The 14,558-nt window shown below is 40.0% G+C and overlaps 1 protein-coding gene across 2 annotated transcripts in view; it reads right to left on the bottom strand.

Moving 5' to 3' along the window:
• Positions 1 to 14,558, bottom strand: part of RELN (reelin) — a 468,214-nt gene that overhangs the window by 376,607 nt on the left and 77,049 nt on the right. The gene's annotated exons all lie outside the window — the stretch shown is intronic.

The following is a 14,558-nucleotide window of genomic DNA, read 5'->3' as shown; positions in this document are numbered from 1 at the left end:
TGTTTTATTTAAGAAAATTTCTAATATGGTTTATTCCACGCACTGAATAAATTCCATAGGTTTTGACAAATAGATTACCTTCAGATTTATCCAATAGATAGCTGGATTTTTATACCTCTTATTTTCATCTTTGAGCCTATTTTTCATTCATCTATTCTCGAATTTCAGCATACATTTAAAAAATATGAAAAATATGTATATATTGATTCCAAAGCTGAGTATTAGTTTTAAAATAAAAGATTTCACGTTCCTTGCCCTGCTTTGGCAACAGCAGTTACTCAACAGAAATGAAAACTAAATTCTAGGAAGCATTTACACAAAGATATTCCTTTTCACATTAAAGAAACTACAGTGCAGTTTTCTTATATACTAACTTGTAAATTAAGCATAAAATAGTGTTGACAAATTATACCTAAATTACTCAAGTTTTTCCGACTCCCATTTATTAAGAGTCATCAAGATATGTAGTCAATTGTTCTTCTCACAAGTGCTATGCACAGACATAGTAATAATAAATTTTAGTTTACAGGCTATGAAAAAGGATTTAACAAGAATAGGAAATAGCAGGATGAACATTACTATAATTTCTTATAAACTATAAACTGAACAGCATTCCCACTTTAAGTCTTGGCAACTTTTTATGTTTTAAAAACATAGCTACCTGATCTTCCTCAAACATAGCTGCCTGATCTTCCTCGTGCCAGCTTCCACTTGTAACCCTGCAATGTTGTATATGCTTTTGGTGCAGTAACACCAGCAAACACACCTGACAGATTCCTAAAAGTTTTCTTCAGATGTGGGACTGGACTTGACACCTTGGCAGACTGAACCTGGCCCTTATTGCGGTCCTTCTCACCTGGCAGAAGGGTTACATATGTGCATGTGCCTGTTTGCAATGCATATTTTTGTCCATAAAATATTTGAGGGCATCTACATTTGCAATTGCAGGAACTTGATCTAAGTAAACTACTGTCTTCAGAATAGCCAAGCTGTGAGCCTCATATGTCCACACACAGTTCGGAGGGGATCTGGCAGAAGGGGTCAATCTTATGGGCAAAAGAGGCATGAGAGTCTGTGCCTACTACAGCACGCTCCCCTCCAGAACATGGAACGGAACCCAAGATTCCTGAGACTCACCATTCCTCTGAAATCAGCAAATATCTGTGAAAACCGCTGGCAAAGTATGTATCTCATCCCCTTCTAGAGGATGCAACCTACTATTGCTGTCAGTTACTCTCTTAGTCCAAGTGCCAGAGGTCTGCGTAGTGGATCTAAGAGTTCCAACTCTGCTGATGAACCATGGGGATATGAGTCTGATACCACATGATGGAATTTCTGTTTTTTAAATTTGCTTTTTTAAAAAAGATAGGTAATTATGCAGAAATTAATTGACTGAACATTAAGGTTGCAAAGTTAAGCAGCCAAAGCCAACATTAATTCTGCCCCCTTGTGCAAAAACATAATGAAATATACTTTAATTACCTGATCACATCCTATATTTTCCCCAGAACCCCTACTTCATTCAGTGCACAGGATGGTCTTAATCTAGGGATGAATGAGGGTTGTGCAGCCAAAGAGGCTGTTGCCTGTTGGACCCAGGCCCCATTTGTTGCAGAAGTTGGAATGTATGTAGTGAATGGGGTGGACTATTGAAGGAAGAAAAAGGATGGTTTTATGGTTAAGGCAGCTGAATGCTGCCCCGAAGAATGGATTCTATCACTGCCTCTACCATAGAGTTCCTGTGCGACGCTAGGCAAGTCACATAAACCATATTTTTCACAGGGGGCCATTAACTGTGTCTTCCTCATTTTCCGGATGGCCAATTTCATAGCCTGGGGTCTGATTTGCAGACATGTGAAGCAGTTACAGCTGCAGCTGAAGTCAGTGGGAACTGCAGTTTGAACATACAAAGTGCTACATATTGGTAAAACTGGGCACCAAAACTAGTGAATATTTTTTATCTCAATCCCGCTGCACCTCAACTCCCCATCTGAAAAATGGAGATAATAATACTGCCTCACCTCACGTCAGTGCGAGAAAGATAAATTAATTAATATTTGTGAAGCATTTGGATATTATAGTGATGAGCACCACAGAAAAGCCCAGGAGGAAATTAAATTTTGCTCTGAAGGCAGAATTGTTGAATAACATGCAGTAAACAAGGCCTAACACATTAACAATGAGGATAAAATAAAATATTGAATAACTGCTCATTAAGTAAACTCTGCTCATTCTTTGCACTGAATGAGGCAAGGCTGCTGTGGGAAAAAGTAGTAGGTGATTATGTAATTAAAGAATGCATGATAATGCATATGCACAAGGGTCTGAATTAGGGTTGTACAGGCAACCTTAATACTAGTAGGAACTTCTGAGGTCTTGAATTGGTAGCCTTAATGTTCTACTAACATAGCTGTATGCCATATATAATCAGACAGAAACAGTAAAGTGAAACAGATATCAGCAGTCCCTGCTGGTCACTTATTAATATACTTGTGTGATGCATATATGGGGTGTGTACAAACAGTTATGGATATGTGCTAGAATTATGTTATTAAAATGTGTTTGGCAAGCAATGTATAAGTACCGTCTGCCTTAGACAAAGGAATGTATATTTGTTTGTCTGTACAGCTTGATCATCAGCCAAAGACCACGAAGGGCCACTTACACATAAGGTAAACAATGCTATCATAGTGTCTCCACCTCAGCAGGAGAGAGAAACTTTATCTGGGCTATAAAAGATGGGGTCTGAACCTCAAACGATAAGTAATTGAATCAACTGTCTGTGTACAATATTACTGTACTATAAAAGTATATCAGGTATGGTCTTATAAAAGCTAATGGCACAGTGGTGATTAATATGACTGTGAAATGTATGTATTAACACTATATGATGAAATATGGAAATATGGATACTCAACGGAATTATGCTTTAAAGTCTGTGACCAAACACAGAGAAAAACCGGTTATCCCGCCCCACCCCCAATAGAAGGAAAGGTAGCATTGTGGAACCAGAACAACTGAAGCCCTATTTACATATGAATCAGCAGGGGATGGGAAGTCCAGCATGGGAAAGAGAAAGGTAAGAACAGCATGAGGTCATCCTGACTCTGGGGACAAAACAATAAGTTTGGGAAGATAATAATCTTATAATAAGGAGAGAGAAATGGCATTAATCTCTGGACAGACACCAGGGGCCAGAGCTCTTGCAAGCTGAGAAAGATGGGCCATTCAACCAAGGGAACTGAATATATGTGGGAAACCTGCTTAGGCAAAGATCTTTCACTTAGGAAGACAATGGAAACCAGCACCTTGTACTTCTTTGGGAGGTCCTGACTGAGAGAACACCAGCCATGGCTGGAAAGAAAAAGACCATTAAGAAGTCTACCTTGAACCAAGGCTGTAGTTTGTTGAGTCACATCTTAGCCACTAGAAAGCATACTTTTACTTTTGTTTGTTTGTGAAATTTTCTAACTTTATTCCTTCTACTTGGTATCACTTAATCTATGTCCATTTGTTAATAAACTTGTTTTAGTTTTACAATAAACCAATTCAGTGCTGTGCTTGAAGGGAAGGGTGTATTTATCCCAGTTAAATTAATAAACTGTAATGTGCTTTTAAAAGTAGCAAATGAACCTTGCTCTTTTTCTGAGTGTTCCAGGAAAGGGTGGGACAGTTCAGGGCAGATGGCTTTGGGGAAGTTTGGGACTAGTAGTGTCTTGGGATCACTTCTACAAGTAGTAACCAGAAGCTGGTGGAAACCAGGATGGAACTGCTGTGTTATAGGCAGGCTGCTGGGATCAGAGTGCTGAACCAGGACTGTACAGCACACAGACTCAGGGAACTGCATGCTAGTTGGCTGGCTGTTGGTGTCCATGCTGTGAGCCATAGCAGCAGAGCATTAAAGGCACCCATGGTTACAAGGCAGGCGGTGACACAACCCCTTACTTATCTGGACTGCACCCCAAAACATGACAGTCACAAACCCATTACAATGAAGCATTGTAAAATACCTGTTACTGAATTCCTTCATTTTATTGTAATCATTTTACTAGATGTATAACAGCAAAAGGAATTCTCCAGTCATTCCAAATGTTAAAGCAGTGCTTTATTAAATGCTTTTATTAAAAATTAAAATGCAATAGAACTTCAAAAATGCTCTGTTTGTTCACCTGAATATATTCTGGGTCATCCACAGGGAGAACAACAGATGTATCAAATAGTTGGAGAAGCACCACTATCTAATAAATATGTGTGCCAAATTGACCCAGAATTGGCCCCAGTACAACTGTTTACCACTTTGGCTTTGGCTATGTAAACTGCTTGTGAACGCTTTCTTATTTGAAAACCCTGGAGCTCCTTTACAAACACTGTATCATCCCACAAAATAGTCTGCCTCCTTCCCATTTGTCCAACAGCTGATCAAATTATCTGTAAAACATTAAGTGCTGCCTGATGCTATTAATCTCTTACCTGCTACTCTGTAACATGACAAAGATCAGAAATAAACACAATTTTATGCATTCCTCATTTTGAGAAAGGATAAGTCTTGTTATCTTTGATGTCATTACCTTAAGACATATGAAAGGGTATAGTCACAGGAATATGAAAACTACTTTCAAAGCTTTTACTGCTAGAGAGAGATTTTACAAAAAATAAAATATGGGCTTGATTCCATCACCCTCACATACATGAACTTAGGTATCTTATTCTAACATCGTCACCTTACTCTACCACTCTATAGGACTACTTGCAGAATAATGTCAACATGAGTGAGGGTGATGGATTAGGGCCCTAATCAACTAAAAGAATCCAACCTTAGATTTTTTGCAGTCTTTTTTCCCCAATTATCCTCCTCTCTATTGCTGGGACAGTTAGAAGTACAATTACATTGGAAGAACCTCCAGTCTTTTAGCAAGCAGAATATTCAGAGATCACAGTACTCCATTTGTAGATTAGGTGAACCTAAGCAATTATTGTCAATTTTATGATTATGAAAATATACTGGATTAAAAAAAATCAAATTCTATATGTAATGCGTATGACAGGAGACAGGCACTTTTTATAGGAAGGGTCAACTTCTGACTGTAAGTACATTAAATAGAATTGACAATGCCATGACATTTTATCTTTAAAGATTTCACTGTCATTATGGTTCTGGTACAGAATGTTGACAATGAGAGGAATCTTAAAACTATATTCAAATGTAAACTTTCTTGACCAATGTCAGCTTGGCATCAACTCACACTTTAATTACTGTTAACAGATTCTCCCAGATATGACTGCTATACAGATATTTTATCTTCCTGTTAATTAGTAATTATGCTTTGGCAGGAAAAACACTGTTTCTTTCCAATTATTCCAGAACTCAGTGATTATTTAAAGTTGGCTAATTAGCAGTGGGCGGCTGGTACATCTTCTGGGCAAATTGTGTTTGATAATCCCTATTAAAATATACATGGCGGTAGTTGACTTGTAACAAAAAAAGAAGTGGCAGTTCAAAGGGTATTAGATACAGCACAAGGCAAATGGGGGCCTATTAAAATTTCCCCAACTGTTCTAATGAGAATGCCGAGGGTAATTTCTTCCTAGTTTACCATCTGTTTGGTTTCTGGCATGTATCTCTGGTGTGAAGGGAGGGTCCTGGAGCCCATTTGGCTTGTCACAAAGTAAACCAGGGATCTGAAGCAAGTTCAGTAGTTCACAAAGCAGCTCTCCAAAAATGTTATGTGCGTAGCTGAAAACTTTTTTTAAAAATAACATTTTACCGAATATTCCCTATTTTGAAAGCTGTGAGTATAGCCATTGGAAAAAATCTTCATAGGCTCACCTATGCATAAAATTCAACAGCTGGCTTTTTTCCATCTCTTATAATGGTAACGGGAGATGTTTTTCCTTTATCTAGAGCTGTAAGCTAAAACATTACTCCACAAATATCTATATTTGAGCATAAGTCTCTGAAGGGTAGGTAGTGATCCTAATACACAGATCAGTGTAGGGGCAGTGGAAGTGCCCTGCTGCACTAGAAGCTCTCAGATTACTCCTTGGCAAATTCTGTGCAACTGCAGTGCAGCAGAAAAATGCCCCCTGCAAAATGGTATCTGCGGGGAAGCAAAGAGAAGCTGCACCAGTGCTTCCCCTAGCTGCAGGAAGCTCTGCAGCATGGGGGTGGGGGGGTGTCTGGGTGCGGAGGGTTGAGGCTGGGAGGCGGTTTCCAGGTGCAGGGGTTGAGGCTCAGCAGGGGTGTTGTTGTTGGGAGGTCTGGATGCACCAGGGTTGGGAGAACAGAGGGAGCAGCTCCCTGTACAGTGACCCCTCCCCCCACATGCACACCTGGAACCCCCCACCAAGCCCCCTCCATATCAGGAGGCCCCAGCACCCAGACCACCCCCCCCCCACAGAGCCCTCCAAACTCCCACCCTGCCGAGCCTCACCCCTTGCATCATGAGCCCCCACCCGACCAAGTCCCACTCTCCCCCTCCACTGAGCCCTAACCAACTTCACCTCGCCCCGCCTTGCAGAGTCACATTCCCCCTGGACCCAGAACCCTGCACCGAACAGCCGTGCACCCAGATTCCCCCCACCGAGCTGCCCATACCCAGATTGCCCCACACAGAACCCCAGTACTCTTGAAGGAATTCTGCATAGAAAAATTTTAAAATTTAAAATTCTGCAAAGTTTGAATATTTTAATTGTCAAAATAACATAGAAACACAATAACAATATAATCACACCATTTGCAATTATTTCGGTAATTTATTTTAAAACACTTGTCAGCAAATAATTGAAAATGGTGTGTTTATATTGTGTTATTTTGACAAATAAAAATGCAGAATTTTGCAGAATTTTAAAATGTGTGCAGAACATTTAATTTTTTGGCACAGAATATTAAATTTTTGGTGCAGAATTCACTCAGGAGTATCAGATGAATTGTGATTGAAATGGGCCCAATTCCTATGATGGCTAAAGGGAGCACAAATCAGAATGATTCCAACTGCATGCTCTTACAGGGTGCAGCATGCACTCCAGACACCTCATCTCATGCACTGCACTAACTTCCTCCTCTCACTCCCGCAACCCCCATTCCTGATATAACTTGAATCCAATTCCCAGTCCCTCACTCTCACCAAACCCCACATCAAATCTCCAGTTTCCTACCTGTAATTTTCACCCCTCTTGCTGTCTCCCTCCTTCGCTTTTAAAAGAGAGTGCAGAAGGTCTTGTAGCTTCCCAATAGGGCCACTCATTGCATGCTGAAGCCTTCCAGTTCTTTGCTCCTCAAAGTGCAACACCTCTTTGAAGGAAAATGTCAGAACAAGAGATTTCCTGCTTTACAGCTTTGCATAAGAGGTGCAGTCCTGGGGTACAAGTAACCATAAAACTGAAGGGTGCAATAAGCAAATATACTAAGACGTAGCAGTGAGGCCATCAGCCACGTTCATGGATTCCAAGGCCAGAAGGCACCATTGTGATTGTCTGACCCCCCCTGCATAACACAGGTTGTAGAACTTCCCCAAAATAGTTCCTAGGACATATCTTTCAGAACAACATCCAACCTTGATTTGAAAATTGTCAGTTGGGCCCTCATACATGGGGAGAGGGATAGCAGTTGAAGAGGGGTAAGGAATATAATCAAGGATGAAGATGAGTCCATAGGGAAGGATATTTGAGGACTAGAGGGGGAGTGGGACAAGGGGGAATCCTGGAAAGGACAAGGAAGGAGAGTGGAAACTTGAAGATAAACAACACTAAAATGAAAATTGAGCTGAGCCCAGAAACACAAACTGCACTAATTGAGGACTAATGGTATAAGTGATGATACAGAAAGATGCAGCTTGAGATATCTTTAGTGAACTAGTATATGCCAGGAGATCTCACAAGGAGAAAATAAGTCATATTAAAAAGTAGGTTTAAAGCTTTTTTCTGTGCTGAAAGATTCTCACAGCCTGCTTAGTCAGGCATACGGCACATATTTCTGTCTTCTCTCAATTCTGATTTTAGCTTTACAGTTCATGTCTAACTGAGCCTTACCAAAGGTTCTGTTTGGGTCAACGGACAAAGATTTAGGACCTTCATTACATTTTACCCAAATCAGCTCACTAATTCCTTCCTAACACGATTGTTAGACGAATTTTCAAATTAATATTTTGATAAGATGGTAAAGTCCACACAGGAAAGCAGAAGTGACCCATTCACTTGGCCAGAGAATATATGTTTTTATGCCTATAAACATAGAAACCTAACCCCTTTGGAATAAACCTATCAGTATAACTCACCCCTACCCACCCACCCCCAATGATTCCAAACAGAGGAAACTAACTTAGGGCTTGTTGTCACTGCATTGTCACCGTGAGCTACAACTTGAGTTTTGACCCTAACCTGACCACACACAAAAATCTCTAGCTTTAAGTGGTGCTTAAAGCTTGAGCTAGCTGGCCTGTCAGCTGGTATGGGCTGAAGCACCGCTGCTTCTGATGCTGGAGCCAGTAATGCAGTGGGGCTGCAGCAGCTTGAGTTACACGCCCCCATCAGCTGCTAATCCAGTCACTCTGTGTATCTTCAGAGTTTTCTTGAAGTGTGGCCACTCTCATTCAAGCTAGGCTAGCTTGAATGGAGTGACATGAGTGGAGTAACTTGAGCCAACTGTCGCAGAGAAGAATTAACAGCATTTGGGTCTCTAGCAAATGTTTTTCTAAGTTAGGTAGTTAAAAGATAATTATCGTGACAGCATGAAAGATAGATCTATTGGAAAGATTTCATAGATTTTATCACCAGACAGGACCATTAAGATAGTTTAGTCTGACCCCCTACATAACACAGGCCATTAAACTTCCCCCTAGTATTTCATGCAGTAGAGAGAATTTTATCCCAGTGTTTCCCAAACTTGGGAGGCCGCTTGTTCAGGGAAAGCCCCTGGTGGGCCGGGCCGGTTTGTTTACCTGCTGCGTCCGCAGGTTCGGCCAATTTCGCTCCCACTGGCCGCGGTTCGCTGCTCCAGGCCAATGGGGGGTGAGGGAAGCGGCATGGGCCACAGGGACGTACTAGCCGCCGCTTCCCGCAGCCCCCATTAGCCTGGAGCGGCGAATTGCAGCCAGTGGGAGCCGCGATCGGCCAAAGCTGCGGACGCGGCAGGTAAACAAACCGGCCCAGCGCGCCAGGGGCTTTCCCTGCACAAGCGGCGTCCCAAGTTTGGGGAACACTGTTCTATCCTACTACACAGATAAACACTACCAAGCCCAGTGTCCTAGTTTTCATCCCTCCAGTTCTTGTAAGGGCCAACTTCTGTCAAGTTTCTTCTCCACAAAATGCCACACACAAGTCTCCAAATTGACGTTTTTAGGCCTCACACAGTCTCAGCCAATTTTTGTTTTTTAAGTTCAGTTCCGTATGTACTATGACAATCCCATCCATATATGATGGACAGATAGGTAGATCTGCTTCTCCAATAACATTGTTTCATTTTTCATTTTGTTATCAGCCTTCCTAGCAATGTGCTTTATGTTTCTTTCAAAAAGTAAACACATGCCATTGTCTCTGTTGTTACTTTGCTTCCAGTGACCCTGAAATACATTAAACATTGTGGCTAATATATTTTTAAAACTACTTCATTCCTCTAGGATCTGATCCTACAATGTACTGATTGCTATTGGGGAGGCCTTCACCACTTCACAGGGTAAGTTCCCAAATGAGCCTAAAAACTAAACGCTGTTATCACCATTGTTCTCATGGTTCTTTTTTACTGCCAGTGTTAGGAGAGAGCACAATAGCACCAGGTCATCGTGATCATCCCAATGATTTTCTTGAATTTATATTTAAATTTAAGAGCAAGCAAAGAAAAAGAGCAATTAAAAATTAAATGAGATTTTATCTAAAATGCCATTTAAACAACTCTGCTCAGATAACACAATAAGCCCTACAGTTTGCATGGTTAAGCTGCAGCTCAAAAGACAGGTCAGAGATGGAAACATTTTTTCTGCAACGCATAAAGGGATATTCATAATTAAACAGCGGACTTCCTCAGGGCATCGTGTTTCAGTATTCATATTGACAAGAAAAATGAGATATTTCAAACTATGCATGACTGATTTTGCATATCTTCTGCTTTAATTTTTTTCTGGCCTTTAGGCTTTGAGATCCTTTTGGTCAGGAGTGCACACGTTTTAGAGAGTCTTGTTATTGAGTCTTTTTAACTACTATTCCAAGAATATGTTAACACTTAAAGAGTTAGGTTACAAAATGATATCTGACACATAAAGAAGAGATCAAGTTTTGTTTTGTTGTGTATGTTCTATAAATACTGGGCACAGTGAGGAGCACAACATAACACACACATTTTATGTATGATAATGCCAGTGAAGAAACTTAAGGAAAAATATATTTGCCTTTTTGTAAATGACCAATCCTGTTTAGACCCTATTAAATATCTTACTTAACCATCATTCTTAGTCAGACCTAGTTAAACATAATATTTTCTGCTTACTTTTGTGAGTTGTTAGGAAATTACTAATATTCTCTGATGTTTGATTTAAACTATTTAACATTTCATACTGCAATATTATAGTTGACAGTAAACTGGCCATCCCAGAAATTTGAGATATGTACATAAACCCTGTACAATCTCTATCATTTACAGTTTTCAAATCAAATATGAAGGTACCTCATCTACATCATGGATCTGGATATATAAAAATACTATACAACAATGGTACTCAACCTTCCAGTGACTCACAGTTTGGCACGTGATTCCCATGCTGTCTCAGGCACCATAGAAAGTACCTGTGATATCTGCATTTTGCCTCCCTCTGAATGGTTCTTATGCAGAGCAAGAAGACACACAAGCTAAGTGGAGTTGGGATGGGTGAAAATGGTGCTGTTTGGTAGCTACCATCAGTGAATATTAATGAACCAATATTTGGTATTAAAACCTTTTTTAAAAAATTGGGCTATTTTATGTTTTGGAGGTGAAACAGATAAGTCACAGACTCAATGATTTTTTTTAAGAATGATAATAACCTGCTATGTATGTTTGCTATCTGAAAGTTACCAAGAAGTTATAAGAGTAATGTTAATAATGTGCATTGTAACAGAGAGTGTTACATCCTCCTAATTATTTAAGATTCCTATAAACAAGGTGTTTACAGTTTAGCTATAAAATGTACACAAACATACAAACAGGTTAGTGCAAACGCAAAATGTGTATTTTTCTCTCATTCAGATATGCTGCAGCATAACTACCCATTTAGCGGATCAGAGATATATTTATACTGCAGGCACTGCGTTTACATCTGTTTTAGGAAATTAAGCCCCAATTATTTGTTTTCAGAAGCAAGGGCCATAATAAAGTTAAGTCTTGCAGAGTAAGTAACTGTGTCAGTAAAAGACCATCAAGATAAAGCAGAAGATTGGATGCAACAGCTACATCTCAATGAACAGATAAAGTTAAAGGTCACAAATAATCATAGTACCAAAATGTCCATTCTATTTTGTACAAAATGTTCTTGGTTGGAGTTAATGACTGTAGAGACATCTGTTATCTGAGAATAAGCAAGAGTTCTTATTTAAAAAAAAAAATCACTAAGTCTTGACCAAATGTAGAGAGTTTATGTATTACATGCCGTTTATAAAAGTTGTAAAACAGACAAAGAAACAAAGGTAAAGGACTTGTACTGTGAAAAAATTTTGGCAGCAGAAGATAAAACCATGCAAACTGGATTTACTAGTAGTGGGTTTCTCCCAACTCTGCATATGACAACATCTTTGTGATTTTCACTTAGTCTTCTTTTAGAATCTAATTTATATTAATGCAGAAGATGCTTCCAAGAGATGAACTGCAAAAACAGGTGGCTGCAAATTATTCGTACACACTTGGGGCGGGATTTTCAAAAGTGCTCTGCGTTGGCCTAATTCTACCATTGGCCTAACTTTTACCAATGAATTCAATGATAAAACCTTCAGAACATTTGAAAATCCTCCTCCTTAATCTTTTACTAAAACTCTGGACAAAAATAATCAGTCATATAATATATATTGAATGGAGTTTTGGTTTAAATAGAAAGCTATTGTTCAGTCACTGGAAAAAGTGGTTGACATTATTGCCCAGCGGAGTTGGTTTTCCAATCTGTTTCTTTATGAATTAAATGCTTCCAGTTAAATGCTGCACATTATACCATTTAGAAATGACTGTTTTCCTTCAGTTACTCTGCTGAGGCTTCTCTTTCAGTTCATATGATTCTTTCAGCAAGTAGAATTGCTCCAGCAGTAATAGAAGAATCCACCTTAGATAAATATATGTGAAATGTATGTGAAAACTGTTCTCACTTTTCACAGATATCCCTCACATTTGTAGCATAATCACTAATCCCTTCCAGGCCAGGACTTATGGGAAACCTATGTGTTGATTATCACCAGACAGTGTGTTTAATTAATATTTGAGCTACACTGCTACGGATAACTAGAGGGCCACCTAACCGCATCAACAGCCCGACTACAGAATCACCTTTTTATTCACTACAACTCGGTCCTGTCTCTTTTGTATTATCATGGACATAGTAATATTGACTAAAAACCTGTTTTTATTCAGAACAAATTTTGGGGCATGTGGGTGTAAGTAAATTATTTTCATATGCATAGGGGCAGCTGTTAGTTACTTCTCTATTCAAATTGTCTAACACTTTCCATTACAAACAATTCTAGCAACCTTTTCTTTGAAAAACTCTCAGACCTCCATAGTTTGCTGCAGGCCTTTGAAATTCACCCATAAGAACCTCCTCCAGCTAAAAAAGTGCTTTTTCTTCGGCTCATGAAGTTCTTCTGAAACCTTGTTGAGATCAAAACTGTTAAAAGTATCACCATTTCCCTTTTTTCACTTGCCTTCCTCAGGTAGCATGACAAAATTGTAACTGACTACAAAAATTCTAACACTGGATCCATCTTGCTTCCAAAACTGCAGCAGCACTGGGAGAACCTAGAGCAGCTGGGGGAGAATAAAGCAGGGAAAGAGTTGGGCTCCCCCAAGCAATCTCATGGTCCTAACATATGGCCCCAACTCTGGGTGGCACCTAATAGGGCAGGAGCCCTTACAACTCATGGTGGGGGGAGGGAAAAGTATGGTGTTTCCTCCATAACCCCCTCCCCTAGACCCAAACATGGTGCCAGCAGCCCATCCCCCACTCTGGAGGCATGAGTCCTCCACAACTATGGGGTGGGGTGGAAGGGAAAAAGAGCCTGTCAGGGTTCCCTCCCCTACCTGAACTCTAGGGTACAGATGAGGGGACCCCCATGAAAGACCCCGTAAGCTTATTTCTACCAGCTTAGGTTAAAACTTCCCCAAGGCACAAATTCTTTGCCCTTGTATGCTGCCACCACCAAGTGATTTAACAAAGAATCAGGGAAAGGACCACTTGGAGTTCCTATTCCCCCAAAATATCCCCTCAAGCCCTTACACCCCCTTTCCTGGGGAGGCTTGAGAATAATATCCTAACCAATTAGTTACAAAGTGATCACAGACCCAAACCCCTGGGTCTTAGGACAATGGAGAAATCAGTTAGGTTCTTAAAAGAAGGATTTTATTTAAAAAAAAAGGTAAAAATCACCTCTGTAAAAATCAGGAGGGAAAATAACTTTACAGGGTAACAGAAGATTCAAAAACACAGCAGAACTTCCTCTAGGTTTAGTTTCAAAGTTACAAAAAACAGGAATAAACCTCCCTCCAGCAAAGGAAAATTCACAAGCAGAACAAAAGATAATCTAATACGCCTTGCCTGGATTTTACTTACAATTTTTGTAATATGAGAGACTTTTAGGATGGTTTATAAGGGGAAGGAGTTTTCTGACCTAATGCTTATCTGCTTCCCAAGAGAATACACAAAAACAAAGCCTCCCCCCCCCACACCCAAGTTTTGAAAGTATCTTCTTTCCCCATTGGTTCTTTTGGTCAGGTGCCAACCAGGTTATTTGAGCTTCTTAACCCCTTACAGGTATGGAGGAATTCTAGGCTACCCTTAGCTGTACGGTTATGACAGAGCCAATCCAGGACAATCCCCTGGACGACTACCCAATGGATGTAGCACATGGTGCCAGAGCCTGTTTTTCTCCTGCCCGGGGTAGCAGCCTAATCTGCCACCACCAGCTAACATAATTAGTCCTATGTCTCAAGTGGGAAAAGTCTGTGCTACAATGCTGACAACTCAGGGTTCAAACTCTACAGATATGCAATGGAGGAAGGTTTTTACAATTGCAAAGAAAAGTTTGATCTACATTTTTCCCTTAACAAAACCCTAGAAAATTATATAAAAGGCTACATTAAAAGAATGTTATTTAGATCACAGAGTCAAGCTCTCAAATATTAAGAAATGCTAGCTTCATGCTTCCCATGCAATTTTAATTTTGTCCCATTGTACATAGGCACTATGGAACAGTCTTTAACTACATGATCACAAATGATTTTTTCCAACAGGATCTAGGCTTCATTCAGTGCACAGGTTGGATGCACATGCGTGCCCATCTATCATTTCCTAAGGTTCAAGTTTTTGCTTTGTATGTATCACTTTGCTATGTATCAC

This window comes from Caretta caretta, chromosome 1 (genome assembly GCF_965140235.1).
Source record: "Caretta caretta isolate rCarCar2 chromosome 1, rCarCar1.hap1, whole genome shotgun sequence".
NCBI classification, from domain to species: Eukaryota; Metazoa; Chordata; order Testudines; family Cheloniidae; genus Caretta; species Caretta caretta.
The sequence above is the reverse complement of the archived record's forward strand: the minus strand, read 5'-3'. Positions and strand labels throughout refer to the sequence as shown.